At 49.5% G+C, this 14,602-nt stretch overlaps 1 long non-coding RNA gene across 1 annotated transcript; it reads left to right on the forward strand.

Moving 5' to 3' along the window:
* The first annotated feature begins 8,822 nt into the window (after positions 1-8,822).
* Positions 8,823-10,631, forward strand: LOC120373483. Its single transcript, XR_005585625.1, has 3 exons — positions 8,823-8,890; positions 9,193-9,375; positions 9,968-10,631. It is a non-coding gene; the product is annotated as an uncharacterized LOC120373483 (long non-coding RNA).
* The last annotated feature ends 3,971 nt before the right edge of the window (positions 10,632-14,602 follow it).

Genomic DNA, 14,602 nt, shown 5'->3' on the forward strand with positions numbered 1-14,602 from the left:
TGACTCCAAGATCTTTTTCCTGACTCGTTGAAGCTAAATTAGCCCCCATCATGTTGTATGTATAGTTGGGGTTATTTTTTCCAATGTGCATTACTTTACATTTATCCACATTAAATTTCATTTGCCATTTTGTTGCCTAATCACTTAGTTTTGTGAGATCTTTTTGAAGTTCTTCACAATCTGCTTTGGTCTTAACTATCTTGAGTAGTTTAGTATCATCTGCAAACTTTGCCACCTCACTGTTTACCTCTTTCTCCAGATCATTTATGAATAAATTGAATAGGATTGGTCCTAGGACTGACCCTTGGGGAACACCACTAGTTACCCCTCTCCATTCTGAGAATTTACCATTAATTCCTACCCTTTGTTCCCTGTCCTTTAACCAGTTCTCAATCCATGAAAGGACCTTCCCTTTTATCCCATGACAGCTTAATTTACGTAAGAGCCCTTGGTGAGGGACCTTGTCAAAGGCTTTCTGGAAATCTAAATACACTACGTCCACCGGATCCCCCTTGTCCACATGTTTGTTGACTCCTTCAAAGAACTCTAATAGATTAGTAAGACACGATTTCCCTTTACAGAAACCATGTTGACTATTGCTCAACAGTTTATGTTTTTCTATGTGTCTGACAATTTTATTCTTAACTATTGTTTCGATTAATTTGCCCGGTACCGACGTTAGACTTACCGGTCTGTAATTGCCAGGATCACCTCTAGAGCCCTTTTTAAATATTGGTGTTACATTAGCTAACTTTCAGTCATTGGGTACCGAAGCCGATTTAAAGGACAGGTTACAAACCTTAGCTAATAGTTCCGCAACTTCACATTTGAGTTCTTTCAGAACTCTTGGGTGAATGCCATCTGGTCCCGGTGACTTGTTAATGTTGAGTTTATCAATTAATTCCAAAACCTCCTCTAGTGACACTTCAATCTGTGACAGTTCCTCAGATTTGTCACCTACAAAAGCCGGCTCACGTTTGGGAATCTCCCTAACATCCTCAGCCGTGAAGACTGAAGCAAAGAATCCATTTAGTTTCTCCGCAATGACTTTATCGTCTTTAAGCGCTCCTTTTGTATTTCGATCGTCAAGGGGCCCCACTGGTTGTTTAGCAGGCTTCCTGCTTCTGATGTACTTAAAAAACATTTTGTTATTACCTTTGGAGGTTTTGGCTAGCCGTTCTTCAAACTCCTCTTTGGCTTTTCTTATTACACTCTTGCACTTAAGTTGGCAGTGTTTGTGCTCCTTTCTATTTGCTCTCATCACACCAGTGTCACTCCGTGGACTTCACTGGAGTTACTCCTGATTTACACTGGTGTCAGAATCAGGCCCCCTATTAAAAGTCCTATGGCTCTTCCCATAAAGGCAGGGGTTTACCCTGGCATTCCTAGCCAAAGTGTTCCCCTGGCTCCACAGTTGTGTGGTGTGCTGGTGAGTTGCTGCCCATTTCAGTAGTGCTGAATGTGTCCTGGGCTTCAAGATGGAAGGTGCTGCGTATGAGCATGTTTGACTATTAATAGAATTAGTGGAAGACCCACTCTCAGAGCAGTAAGGAGCACTCCCAACATGGCAGGGGGTGGGAGACTCTCACTAGCAAAACAAGGTGAGTTTCAGAGTTTATCTCTAATTGTGAGGATGAACATGGAAAAGAGGAGTTGAATTTTGGTAGATATGGGAGAGGCAAGAGACAGAAGTAGGTGAAGGTAGGAGAGGAATGGGTGGGAGAGAGCTTGTGAAGCATAGGGGGTTGGAAGGGGATCCAGGACTTTCTAGAATCAAGGGGCAGCAGAATCTCTCTTGCTGGCCATGTAAGTGCAAGGAGTGAAAGGATGCATTAGACATGTAAAGCATAGAGTTTAATAAGAATGTGGATAATCACCAATGGGGCAGAGATGATGATGTGATGGCAACTCAGTGTGTGCTAAAGTAAATGACAAAGAAAATAAGAGTCAAATAGGTCTTAAAAAGAAAAACAAAGTTAGCCCAGCACAATCATTTTTCACGATCTGTGGCTTTCATAAATGCGTACTAGGCAACAGAGCCGTCATGGAGCGCTGAGACGGAGACTGCAGTAATGAGGCTGCCCTCACAGTGGCAGCTGGCTGGAACCAGGAAAGGCCAGGCCATCATTTCTCAACACCAGAAGCCCAGATCAATGGAATGCTGCACAGGCTTGACAGTGAAATGATAGAAAGGAGCCTTAATTGGAATTCACAATGGAGTGAAATACCCTGGCTAGATTTATGAGGCTTCCCCACTTTTGAACAGCTTCACTTCTGTTTTCCTGCCGTTGGAAAAGGAGGCAGCAGCCATTTCAAATCCAGCCCCTCCTGTGGCCTCCCGAACTCTAGCTCCTAATTTATTTATCTACACTGGTGCAGTTAAGTGCCTCTTGAATATTTATTTCTGCTGCTGTTTACTTGTATACTAAATACCAATCTTTGCTCCTCTATAGCCTCCTAAGCTCCCATACACCGGCTCTTCCCACCAGAGCCGGAGGAGCAATTTCACAGTCTTAACTAGATGTTATCATCATTTCTGTTTTAATGTGTTATTGCTAATTTGCCTCCTGAGTCCCCTAACTTCCAATTGAATGGAGCTCAAGGGCTGCCTTCCTTTAAAAAATATATATTTTTTTATAAAGGAAAAGACATAAACAAAGGGAGGAAATAAATATCAATACCTAAGCAGCTCCAGAAGTAAGGCAGCAGAGAGACGGTCTATGGCCTCTCCCGCTGACTGGCAGCACCTTGCCCTCTTTTGTACTGCACTGGAGTATGTAGCCTGGCTGCTTCCAGTAACCTGGGACTTCTCCATGTGCTCTGCAAGATTTGTTTAACTCCTCCTGTCCCAGCAAGGAAACAGAAGAAAAGGCAACAGGACTCCAAGGGGCCTTGAAGACACAGGCCCAGAACCTCAAAGGCATTCAGGTGCCCATTGAAATCAATGGGAGTTAGGCACCTGAATACCTCTGAGCATCTGGCCCAAAGTGGACAGGGATGGAGGGGAAGTGTTTTGCACCTTATTTTTATTGAGGGGCTTCTGTGCCCCTATGAATCATTGCAAGAGCACAGGTCCACCCTTGTCACGCCACCCCCATCCATTTCCTCCCTGCCTTGGGCTTGCCATCACCCTGCTGTGAACTCCTCCAGCACCTAGGTTGTGTAGAGATGGCTCTGTGCCTAGCCGAGGGGCCTCCTGCACTCCGGGGGTATTCCCATAGAGGACTTACACGTGCCCTACGGCTCCATGGGCTCAAGCCACACAAGTCTAGTGCTAAGGCAGGCTTTTAAAGACTTCCACAATAAGAGTCAAGTTGGATAGGGTGTGACAGGGCAATACCCTGTCTCCACTCTCTGATGCCCCCCAAACTGCTCAGACCCACTTTCTTTTAGTGTTCAGTCTGTATTTTATTCTAAACCTTTCCACCGACACCTGTACAGCAACATCTTCACTTTTAATCCTTGCATATACCAGTCCCACTTTACCACAGCCCTAGGAGGAAAGGTGCTCTCCCCACCTTGGGAGCTCTTTCCCTCTGGCCAGTCACACTCATGGTCCCCCTCCCTCCATTGTAACACTTCCTTCCCGGCTTTTATCAGGGTAGCCAGGGGAGGCCTAATTGGTTCCTTACCTCCCCCAGCCTCTCTTGCTGATTGAATAATTAACTAATCAGCCCCCACGGGGAAAATAATTGTGGCTACAATGATCAGAGTGCTGACCCACCAGTCAGGCCTCAGCACTCTGTCACAGGGGGGTTGTGACAGAATGCACCCCTGTGTTCACACCCTATAAACCATTGTAATATTTGTACAAAATATGCCTTGTGAGGTATCATTTGAAAACTAATAACTTGCTGGTCAAAAGTATCATGGGTGACCTATATGCAGCAGCATTATATGTAAAGTTAAGAACATACACTGAAATCATGACTTTACCAGATAAGTCTGAGGAGGGGGGTCAACCAGTTTCTGAAAGACAAAGGATGAGCTGATGCCCCTAGCCACGTGCCATCAGAATTGATGGGCCATCACCTATCAAGTGGCTACTTTTTGGCAAGAAAGAGGGAGCAGGAACAAACAGATCTGCATCTTAGCAAACAAGAGCATGGAAGTTCTTTCACCACCAGACTTCTTGCCTGCGTCCTCACAGTGGGCATGAACTATGTCTAGGCATAACCCTCAGGAAAATGCATTTCAAAGGGTGACCGAACTATAAAAATGAGGGGCTAACATGCTCCAAGTTCTTGCTCCTTGTCCATCTCTCTCAGTTTCACCTAAGAAGACAAAGAAACAATGGTTGAACTGTGGGAGCAGATCTTGGCCTGAGAGTTTGCTCCGCAATGTTATTGGAAATGTGGAAAGGGGACTTCTCCTTGAACCAAGTCTAGTTTCTTAAGTTTAATGCTAGGAAGCATTTTATCTTTATTTCTCTTGTTGCCATTTCTGACATCAATGCCTTAGGTTTTAAGTGAAGACCAGCATATCTCTTTGTAGTTAAATAAAAACAGGGGAGAGGCAGTGTAAGCTCATCCCACACATTGACCCTAACCTGTGAGAATCAGCCCTTCCCTTCAAAGACCACCTCTGGGGGCAAGAGGGAAATCAGTCTCCCTGACCCCTTCATTCCTTGTCCCCTCCATGGGCCACAGGGGCCAGTTAGTGCCAGCTGTTGTGGTGGTTTTTCTTATGTGGACTGTAGTCTATTAGGAACTGAGCTGATACCTCCCACGCAACTCATTAGTGATGTGTGATGCCATGCAATTGTGGCTGTGGTGCTGGCTTGGAGCTCAAGACCTGGATAGGCAAAGCTCTGTAGAGATGCCCTGAGTCAGCCAATACCCTACAGCCCTCATGTTAACTGCTCACAACTGGAGCCCTGCTCTAGTGCTTAGGAAGCCAGGAACATCTAGGTGTGTGACCGGCCACCATAAACGCCTTGCATATGAGTTCTCTGAAAATATATAATGCCTGAATGGTTGGGCATTTGGGCCTCCGATCAACCTGGCCAGCCCCAGCCCAGTTTTCCCTGTCAGCTGTGTGGGGGTGTAGCATCAGACAGAAAAGGGTTAAGGAATATAGTGTACATACACCTGGGCTCTAACCTATAAAGCCTAGCTACAGCTAGTTATAAAAAAGGGACTGAGCAGTGGTAGTTCATACAAGGGGTTTAGCTTGGTTGTAGGCTGTGCCAACCCGTAAAAAATACCCCATTCAGGTGCCAACCACCCCCTTTACATTTCACCAGGCTGCAGTGCAAACGGATTGCATTTCCCGTGCTGACAGGGTGAGGAGGCATGATTCCTAATGCACGTTGCGTGTGGCAGCTACAGACACAGCTTTGAAGTCAATGAGGTAACTGTTCTGTGCAAATTACACACCAGTTACTGAAAACCCCCTTTGAGTTTTAACTATGCTGGAATGGAGCCTGGTTCGCAATCTAGCTGCAGTTAGCATTGGAGTCTTCAAACCGCTATAAAAATTCTTTTTATGAAATCTGTTTGTTTAGCTAACAGGCAATACAACTGCCGTCCTCTTCAGTTAGGGTGACCAGATGTCCCGATTTTATAGCGACAGTCCCAATTTTTGGGTCTTTTTCTTATATAAGCTCCTATTACCCCCCACCCCCATCCCGATTTTTCACACTTGCTGTCTGGTCACCCTATCTTCAATTGATGTGAATTATGTAACTCCCTTCATTTAGGATATTGCACAGACATTCTTACCGCAAACAGCAAGCACTGCTGTCTCCTTGCATCCCCCTGCATAGGCCTCAACTCCTTCCCCTCCCCACCATATCCTCATCCCATCCCCACCTATGGGCACAGTACCTGACCAGCCATAGGGCTCTCCCCTCCTCTCACTCTTTCCCCCTCCCACAATCCAGTTCATTCCCCTTCTGCATGCATTGACCCCTGCATTGTTCCATGTCACATCCACATCACTCTTGCTATGCATAGGCTCCACTGTGCTCTCCTCCCCCACCTCAATACACAGATCAATCCCTTCCCCATGCACAGATGCCAGCACTGTCCCTGGTCATGCCTAGGTCATTCTCACTATGTACTGCCTCCACTGCACTGTTCCTAGTCAGGCACAAGTTACTCTCCATCCACAGCCTCTCACACTCTACCTCCTCTCTATGAGCATTCCTCCATGTCCCCGCGATCTTTAACCATTGTTTTCCCTCTATAGCATTGTCCCAGTCCACTTGAGTCATAGTCAGCTCCCAGGGCTATAATAATGTTATCAAGAGGAAGTGAAAAAAACAAATAACAAAGCAACTGAAAACATCAACTGCTTCTGTTACTCGTTGAACTTCCTGACCCTAAAACCCTACAGATTTATTGGGTTTTACCTGGATTTATTTTTCTAATGGAACAGGGGAAAGAAAACACAAAGTGTCATTTACCTCCACCCTGAGTGAAGTCTAGGCCTGTGCATGTACCCTTGCAGAATCAGGAGTTTAGATATTAATTAAGTAACTGACCCCAAACTGACAAAGATCTGTGAGATCAAACATGCCCAAGGGAGGGGAGTTCCACAAAGTCCACAAGCAACTCTCCATACCTGTATCATACCCCTCTGTGTTGGCAGCAGCTGAAATGTCCCCGCAGGAACATCCTCACTAGAGAAGCCACTGGAAAGCACTTTTTCTCCCCACCACCTCCCTCTGTGAGCCCCCACCACCTGCATTGTTCTCTACGTTACAGGTCCCAAAAGGGGATACAACAAGCATCTGTCCAGCCCAGAAGAAACAAATGCTAATCAAAGCCTTTTAATGCTGCCCCTCCATCAGCCAGAAAGGCTGCTGCTCAGAGGAGCTCCTTTCCTTGCAGGAACTAAGCAGGTAATGTTGATTCAGCCTTTCTCCAGGCCTCTGGGGAGCAAGAGCCTGGGACCTGTAATTGAACCTGACATTCCCGTATGGTAGTGCAGAGCGCTAAGCCCCTCGCCCACCATGCTGGCTCAGGGGATGCTTTTCTCTCTGTTTTCTGTCATTAATAATTCATTTGGCATATCGTGTAATGACTTTCTTGATCATTACGAATTCATTTGGGGCTAATGTGCATGTCATATCCACTGCTATGGGAGACAGTAAGGCAAAACAAACCAGCCAGCCAACCAGCATCTTTCTCACGCTGCTTTATTCATTGGTATGTCATTGATTTGCTGTCGGTTGATTTTTCAATTAATCTTTTCAGGGTTGGGTTGCATTTATTAATATCTTTTGGGGCTGTCATTATTATTTTGAACCTTGATTTCCATCTGTTTGTCCATGTCTCACCACTGGGCATTTGACAGACAGACCGACATATCATTCAGTCAGACAGGCATTTTCCCCCTGAGTATCAGAAACAGGTGTGCCAGTGACTACAAAAGAATAGATCTAGGGACAGATTTTCAAAAGAATCTCACCTACCACTTAGGCCCCACAATAAATGCCCAGATTTTCAAAATGCTCAGTACGCTTGGAGCTCAGCTCATTTGAAAAGCTGGCCATTAAGGAGTTAAGGACGGGTGAATGTCTCAGTATAATTGTGGTCTAGCCTGGTCTTCTGCTGAGCTCACCATGGAACAAGAGAGCAGAGACAGTGCAAGAATCCTCTACTCACTGCTCCCTATCAATGTCTCATTCACTGGACCAGCTCTAAGAATGAGAAAGAAGCATAGGATCGAGATAGTCTTATATAGTCCTTGGCCTCTCTGCTGAGATTTTGGCAATGATGCTAGTTCTGAGGGTGCATGTTTGTGATGTGGCCATCTGTCCATTAAAAACTGGGCTGAGACCATCAACCCATTTCCACATAAACCACTGATCACCTACAGATGGTATTGACTTTCAGTCACCGCTATATGGGATTGGATCTGAACCAATGACTTCGAGGTGAAAGGCCCTGTAGTTTATTGCCAATCCCTGAGCTATCCCTTGCCACCATCTACTCTTAAAAAAAAATAAAAAAGAAAAGAAAAAATAGCTCTTAAGACATTGTATCATGTGATTTGATAGTTGCAATGCAGTGGTTAGGATACTAGCCAGGGACTCAAGAAACCTGGGTTCAATTGCCTGCTCTGCCACAGATGTCCCATGAGACTTTGGGCAAGTCACTTAGGCCTAGCTCCTCAAAGGTACCTCAGCACCTAGCTCCCTCTGCTTTCAATGAGACTTAGGGCTAGCGTACAGTACCGCATTACATCAGCACAGCTGCATGGATGCAGCTGCGCCACTGTAGCCTCTCTGGTGAAGAAGCACTAAGCTGATGGGAGAGCGCTTTCCTGTAAGCATAATAACTCCACCTCAGTGAGAGATGGATGCTATGTTGGCGGGAAAGCATTTCCTGCTGACTTAGTGCTGGTGTGGACAGAGCTTAAGTTGATGTCACTTGTGTCACTTGGGAGTGTGTGGCTTTTTCACACCCTGAGCGATGTAAGTAACAGGGACTTAAGTGGTAGCGTAGACAAGCCCTTAGCCTTTCTGTTCCTCAGGTCCTCATCAGTAAAATGAGAATAATAATGCTTCCCTATCACACAGATGTGCTGTGAGGATAATACATTAACCACTGTGAGGCACTCAGATACTATGGTAATGGGGCCTGCCATGGGCTGGCCCGTCAGGCCCTCTGAGGCAAGTTGGGCTCAGCACTGCCGGTGACTTAGCAGCTATTCCTGTGCATCACTGGTGAACTAGCAACCTGGGACTAATTAGCAACCATGGCTGAACCTGCTACGGAGATTTAATTGTGATGACTGACCCCAGCTGCAGGGAATCAGGAAGGACTATTTAAATAAAGCTGAGGCTGCATTATGCATGTCACGCATGCTGACTGACTATGGGGGAAAGTGCTGCAGTTTGGGGCTAACTGTGTGTGAGGAGCTGACCTACAAGAGTAGAGTTAAGTCCTGTGGTGGTCCCCTGAAACCAGTTGCCGGGTGTTCAAGGCGACAGTCCTGGGACTGGTGTTCTGGAAGGGGAACAGGGAATAAAAGAGACCCACAGGGAGCCCTGAGACAGGGCGTACAAGGAGCAGCAAGATCCCTAAAGGAAGCTGCCAGAATCACTGGGGAAGGGAGGCAGTGGGGGAATCCTACTGAGGAGGAACAAAGATAAAAGAAGCTTTGAAGGAGTCAGGAATCAGAGGACTTCAGTGGAGCCTGAGGGGCATGAGAATTAATTAGTTTGAATATTTGTTTTAGTCTTTCAGTTAGGCCTCTTGTTATCTGGAAGGGGGCTGAATTTTATGTGACCTAGCCAGAGGGCCAGGCCATGGAAGATCCTGAGAGAGACAGGCAATCACAGGGCCAAGGAAGTGCTCAAAGGGGGTGCAAGAGGCAGATTTCTGCAACACTTTCTCCAGGCACAGGGAGGTGCCAGTAATGGTGAGTATGCACCATTACAGGGTCATGTAAGTATGCAAGAGAGAGAGTCCCCAGTTCTTTTATATTTAGGGCTAAATTCCTTCCTTTGTGGTCCTCACTGAGGAAATTCTCCCTACCCCAATGTCTGACAATGCCACTAACTAAGGTTAAGAGCGATTGTCATAGACTCTTCAGTTCTCCAGTCTCAGGAGACGTGCACCTGTGTGAACGGACACAGAGAACGTACAAAGAGAGGCACTCCATGCACACAGAAAACTCATTCATAACAATGAGCTGCCTGATGTACTGTGATGGTGTAAATAAATCCCTATGGAGCGGCTGAAGTGTTTGCAAAAATCCTGGTAGTAATACATTCTGAGTAAAGAGCTTTCTGGGGAGTGAAGTAGCTCAGGTTCCATGATATATAGGGTCTGAGAGGCCACAACAGTGTTGTCATAATTCAGTGCTTTTGCTTGAAAATAAATCTTGCCACAAGTGGCATGAAATGAGGAAAGGAAGAGGCGGGGGAGAGGAAAGAGATTTCACAGGCGAGAAAGGGATAATTGCTGTTGTGCGCTGATTTTTGTCTTAATTCAGTTCTTATATTTTGCAGACACTCTCTCCTCATCCCTCCTCCCCTGCCTCCATTGGACAGTGGTTTTCTAGGTTCCTTACAGACTAAGATGTGAAGCTCTGTGAATGTCCCTGTGGATGCTTCTTTGATCCCACGCAGCTCACTATGAAAGGAAAGTGGGTCCGGTGGTTGAGGCCCTGGACTGGGACTCAGGAAGTCTGGATTCGGTTCCTGACTGCTACAGTCTCCCTACACGACCTTGGACAGGTCATTACTCTTTCTCCCACCCTTGGTCTGTCTTGTCTGTGTAGTTCGTTAGCTCTTTTCAGGGCAGGAGTGGTCTCTTCCTACATGTGTGTACAGCACCTAGTGCAACATGGCCCTGATCTCAATTAGCATCGTTAGGTGCTACTGTAATATAAATGGCGGCTACTACTAATCATCATTGTGAGTGCTTGTGACAGGCAGTGGAAGTCTCTAGGGATTGGGAATGACACATAGAAGCTTTCCACACCAATTCCATGATGCTTGTTTAACCTTTGTAAAATGAGGTGGTGGGTTTCATTCCACCATTTGTTCAATGTAGTCTTGCACCCATGCCCTGAGCCCCCTCCTGCACACCAACCCCCTTCCCTGAGCTCCCTCATAAACCCTGCACCTCTCCTCTGCCCCAATCCCTTGCCCTGAGCCCCTTCCTGCACACTGCACCCGCACCCCAACCCCCTGCCCTGGCCCTGCATACAATTTCCCCACCCAGATGTGGTCCTTGGCTCAAAAACCTTGCCCGCCCCTGCTCTAAACTAAGGACTGATCCTACAGTCCCTACTGAATTTCATGCTTAACACCACCTGTGATGCCACTGGAGACAATGGGACAACTCCCAGTAGCAAGCACTAGTGGTTATATTCAGCCCTGCTGCAGAGGGCTGTCATAGCACTTAGGCATGGCACAGGGAAGCCATGGGGAGCCAGCTCTGCTGGGATGCCTGCTTACCCCCTAGCTGGTACGAGAGAGGCTGGGGACTAGTGAGGAAAGCCACACCAGAAGGGGGTTGGCTGCAGGCATGTCAGGAGAGGGACCACAAGATTCATATTTATGAGGATACTATGAACCACTCCCAGCTGGCTCCAGGGGGTATTCCAGCCTGGAAGCTCGAATAGCAGATATGTGGGGGAGGAGTGGGGCTCACGCAGGAGGCTCACTCACTGGTCCAGAGTGGGGCAGTGTATGGATTTAACTGCTCCACTGTCTCCTCACTCCATTTGCATAGAGCCCATTTAATTGGGCTTTATGTTGGTGAACAGTAGATTTTACCCATCTTCTTCTTTCTCTATCCTCCTGCACCTTCAGGTGCATGGGGCATCTATCCCAATTTCTGCTGTTTATTTTGGTTTTGTGCTGGTCTGCTCAGGCTTCTGAGGGTATGTCTACACTACGAAATTAGGTTGATTTAATAGAAGTCGATTTTTTTAGAAACTGATTTGATACAGTCGATTGTGTGTATCCTCACTAAGTGCATTAAGTTGGCAATGTGCATCCACAGTACCAACACTAGCGTCGACTTCTGGAGTGTTGCACTGTGGTAGCTATCCCTATATTTCAGTCCTGCCTGGAATATCATGTGAGCTGGAGGCTTTTGCCTCAGCCTGCTCTCCCAGCCGGCAGCACCACGTGGTCGCATCTACCCCAGCCTACCCCTTGCTCCCATGGCTCATGAACCTGGACAGTAGTAAGGAGCAGTTCAACTATAGGCTGAGCAAGTGCAGAATGGTGGTAGAATGTGCCTTTGGACGTTTAAAATCTTTTCTGGTGCTGTTTGCTGACTAGGCTGTTCGTGATTAGAAGAGTACAGCAAGGCGCGCTGCGCACCACAGACAGTTTCATGACTTCGATGTGACAGTTGTGTGTGTTTCTCCTTGATGCAAACCCGCCTCCTTTGTTGATTTTAATTCCCAGTAAGCCAACCCTGTAAGCCATGTTGTGAGTCGCCCCTCTCCAGGGCCGCCCAGAGGATTCCGGGGGCCCGGGGTCTTCGGCGGTGGGGGGCCCTTCCGTTCCGAAGACCCGCGGTGGGAGCCCCCCGCCGCCGAATTACCGCCGAAACCGGACCCGCCGCCGACGTGCAGCCCGGTCTTCGGCGGTAATTCGGCGGCGGGGACCCGCCAGAAGTCTTCGGGCACTTCGGCGGGTCCCGAACGGAAGGGCCCTCCCGCCGCGAATTACCGCCAAGACCGGGCTGCACGTCAGCGGCGGGTCCGGTTCGCGGTAATTCGGCGGCGGGGTCCTTCCGCCCGAGCAGAAGGACCCCCGCCGGCGAAGACCGAGCGCCCTCTTGCCCGCCCCTTCTGGGCGGCCCTGACCTATCCACCCCCAGAACACCCACAATCCAACCCCCATTCCCTGCCCCTCCCCAACCTCTGCCCTGACTGTCTCCAGGGCTCCCTGCCCTTAGCCAACCCCCGGCCCCAGCCTCTTACCCGGCTCCTCCTCACGGGCAGCCTCAGCGCCTCGCCCGACAGCCGCAGCGTGTGGCCGGCGGGGCCTGAGCCCCGTCCCGCTCCGAGCCACGTGGTGAGGGGGTGGGGCTGGGAGCTCCGGGCCCAGCGGAGGGAGCAGAGCTCAGGCCGGAGCTCCCAGCCCCGCCCCCTCCCCACGCGGCTCGGAGCGGGGCGGGGCTCAGGGGCCCCGCTGGAGACAGGGCGCTTGATGCGCTGAGGCTCCAGGAGAGGGGCAGAGGCGGGAGCCTCCGCTGTTCTCTTGGGGGCCCCTGCGGAGCCCGGGGCCCGGGGCAAATTGCCCCCTTTGCCCGCCCCCTCTGGGCGGCCCTGCCCCTCTCTCCGTGACAGCAACGGCAGACAATCGTTTCGTGCCTTTTTCTCATGCAGACGCCATACCATCGCAAGCATGGAGCCCGCTCAGATCACCGCGGCAGTTATGAGCACTGTAAACACCCCATGCATTATCCTGCAGTATATGCAGCACCAGAACCTGCAAAAGCAGGCGAGGAGGTGACACCACCATGACAGTGAGGAGGACATGGACACAGACTTATCTCAAAGTACGGGCCCTGGCAATATGGACATCATGGTGGTAATGGGGCAGGTTCATGCCATGGAACGCTGATTCTGGGCCTGGGAAACAAGCACAGATTGGTGGGACCACAGTACTGCAGGTCTGGGATGATTCCCAGTGGCTGCAAAACTTTTTCTTGCATAAGGGCACTTTCATGGAACTTTGTGACTTGCTTTCCCCTGCCCTGAAGCGCAAGAATACCAGATGAGAGCAGCCCTCACCGTTCACAAGCGAGTGATGATAGCCCCCTGGAAGCTTGCAATGCCAGACAGCTACCGGTCAGTTGGGCATCAATTTGGAGTGGGGAAATCTACTGTGGGGGCTGCTGTGAGCCAAGTAGCCAATATGATCACTGAGCTGCTGCTATCAAGGATAGTGACTCTGGAAAATGTGCAGGCCATAGTGGATGGCTTTGCTGCAATGGGATTCCCTAACTGTGGTGGGGCGATAGATGGAACGCATATCCCTATCTTGGGACCAGACCACCAAGGCAGCCTGTACATGAACCAAAAGGGGTACTTTTCAATGGTGCTGCAAGCACTGGTGGATCACAAGGGACATTTCACCAACATCAACATGGGATGGCCGGGAAAGGTACATGACGCTCGCATCTTCAGGACTCTGGTCTGTTTGAATAGCTGGAGAAAGGGACTTACTTTCCAGACCAGAAAATAACCATTGGGGGATGTTGAAATACCTATAGTTATCCTTGGGGACCCAGCCTACCCCTTAATGCCATGGCTCATGAAGCCGTACACAGGCACCCTGGACAGTAGTCAGGAGCTGGGTAAAATTGAGCTTCTCTAATCGGGAGACATCCAGTGCTGGAGTAGCAGGAGGTAGAGCAACTCACATCTGATTTGCACTAATGCATCAGTGTATGAGAAGCTTGAAGAGAGGGTGTAAGTACTGATGTGGGTTCCCCGGTTGCATGAATCCTGGACTCACTTTATAAAAGTTTCCTCTGTGTGATACCTCTTCACTCAGCAAGAAGATGGACGTGCTGCTGGAGTCTCATAGATGAATCTGTTCTAACAAATCCCACTGGTCTGGCAGACAGTATTGTTTTACTAGCACAATTTTTTACATCATATCCGTATAAAATATTCTCCTGATCAATAAGGACCTGCAGTATTCCAGGGCCGCCCAGAGGGGGGGGCAAAGGGGGCAATTTGCCCCGGGCCCCGGGCTCCGCAGGGGCCCCCAAGAGAACAGCGGAGGCTCCCGCCTCTGCCCCTCTCCTGGAGCCTCAGCGCATCAAGCGCCCTGTCTCCAGCGGGGCCCCTGAGCCCCGCCCCGCTCCGAGCCGCGTGGGGAGGGGGCGGGGCTGGGAGCTCCGGCCTGAGCTCTGCTCCCTCCGCTGGGCCCGGAGCTCCCAGCCCCGCCCCCTCCCCACGCGGCTCGGAGCGGGACGGGGCTCAGGCCCCGCCGGCCACACGCTGCGGCTGTCGGGCGAGGCGCTGAGGCTGCCCGTGAGGAGGGAGCCGGGGGTAAGAGGCTGGGGCCGGGGGGGTTGGCTAAAGGGCAGGGAGCCCTGGAGACAGTCAGGGCAGAGGTTGGGGGAGGGGGCAGGGAATGGGGGGGTTGGATTGTGGGTGTTCT

This window comes from Mauremys reevesii, linkage group 1, assembly GCF_016161935.1.
Source record: "Mauremys reevesii isolate NIE-2019 linkage group 1, ASM1616193v1, whole genome shotgun sequence".
Lineage (NCBI taxonomy): Eukaryota > Metazoa > Chordata > Testudines > Geoemydidae > Mauremys > Mauremys reevesii.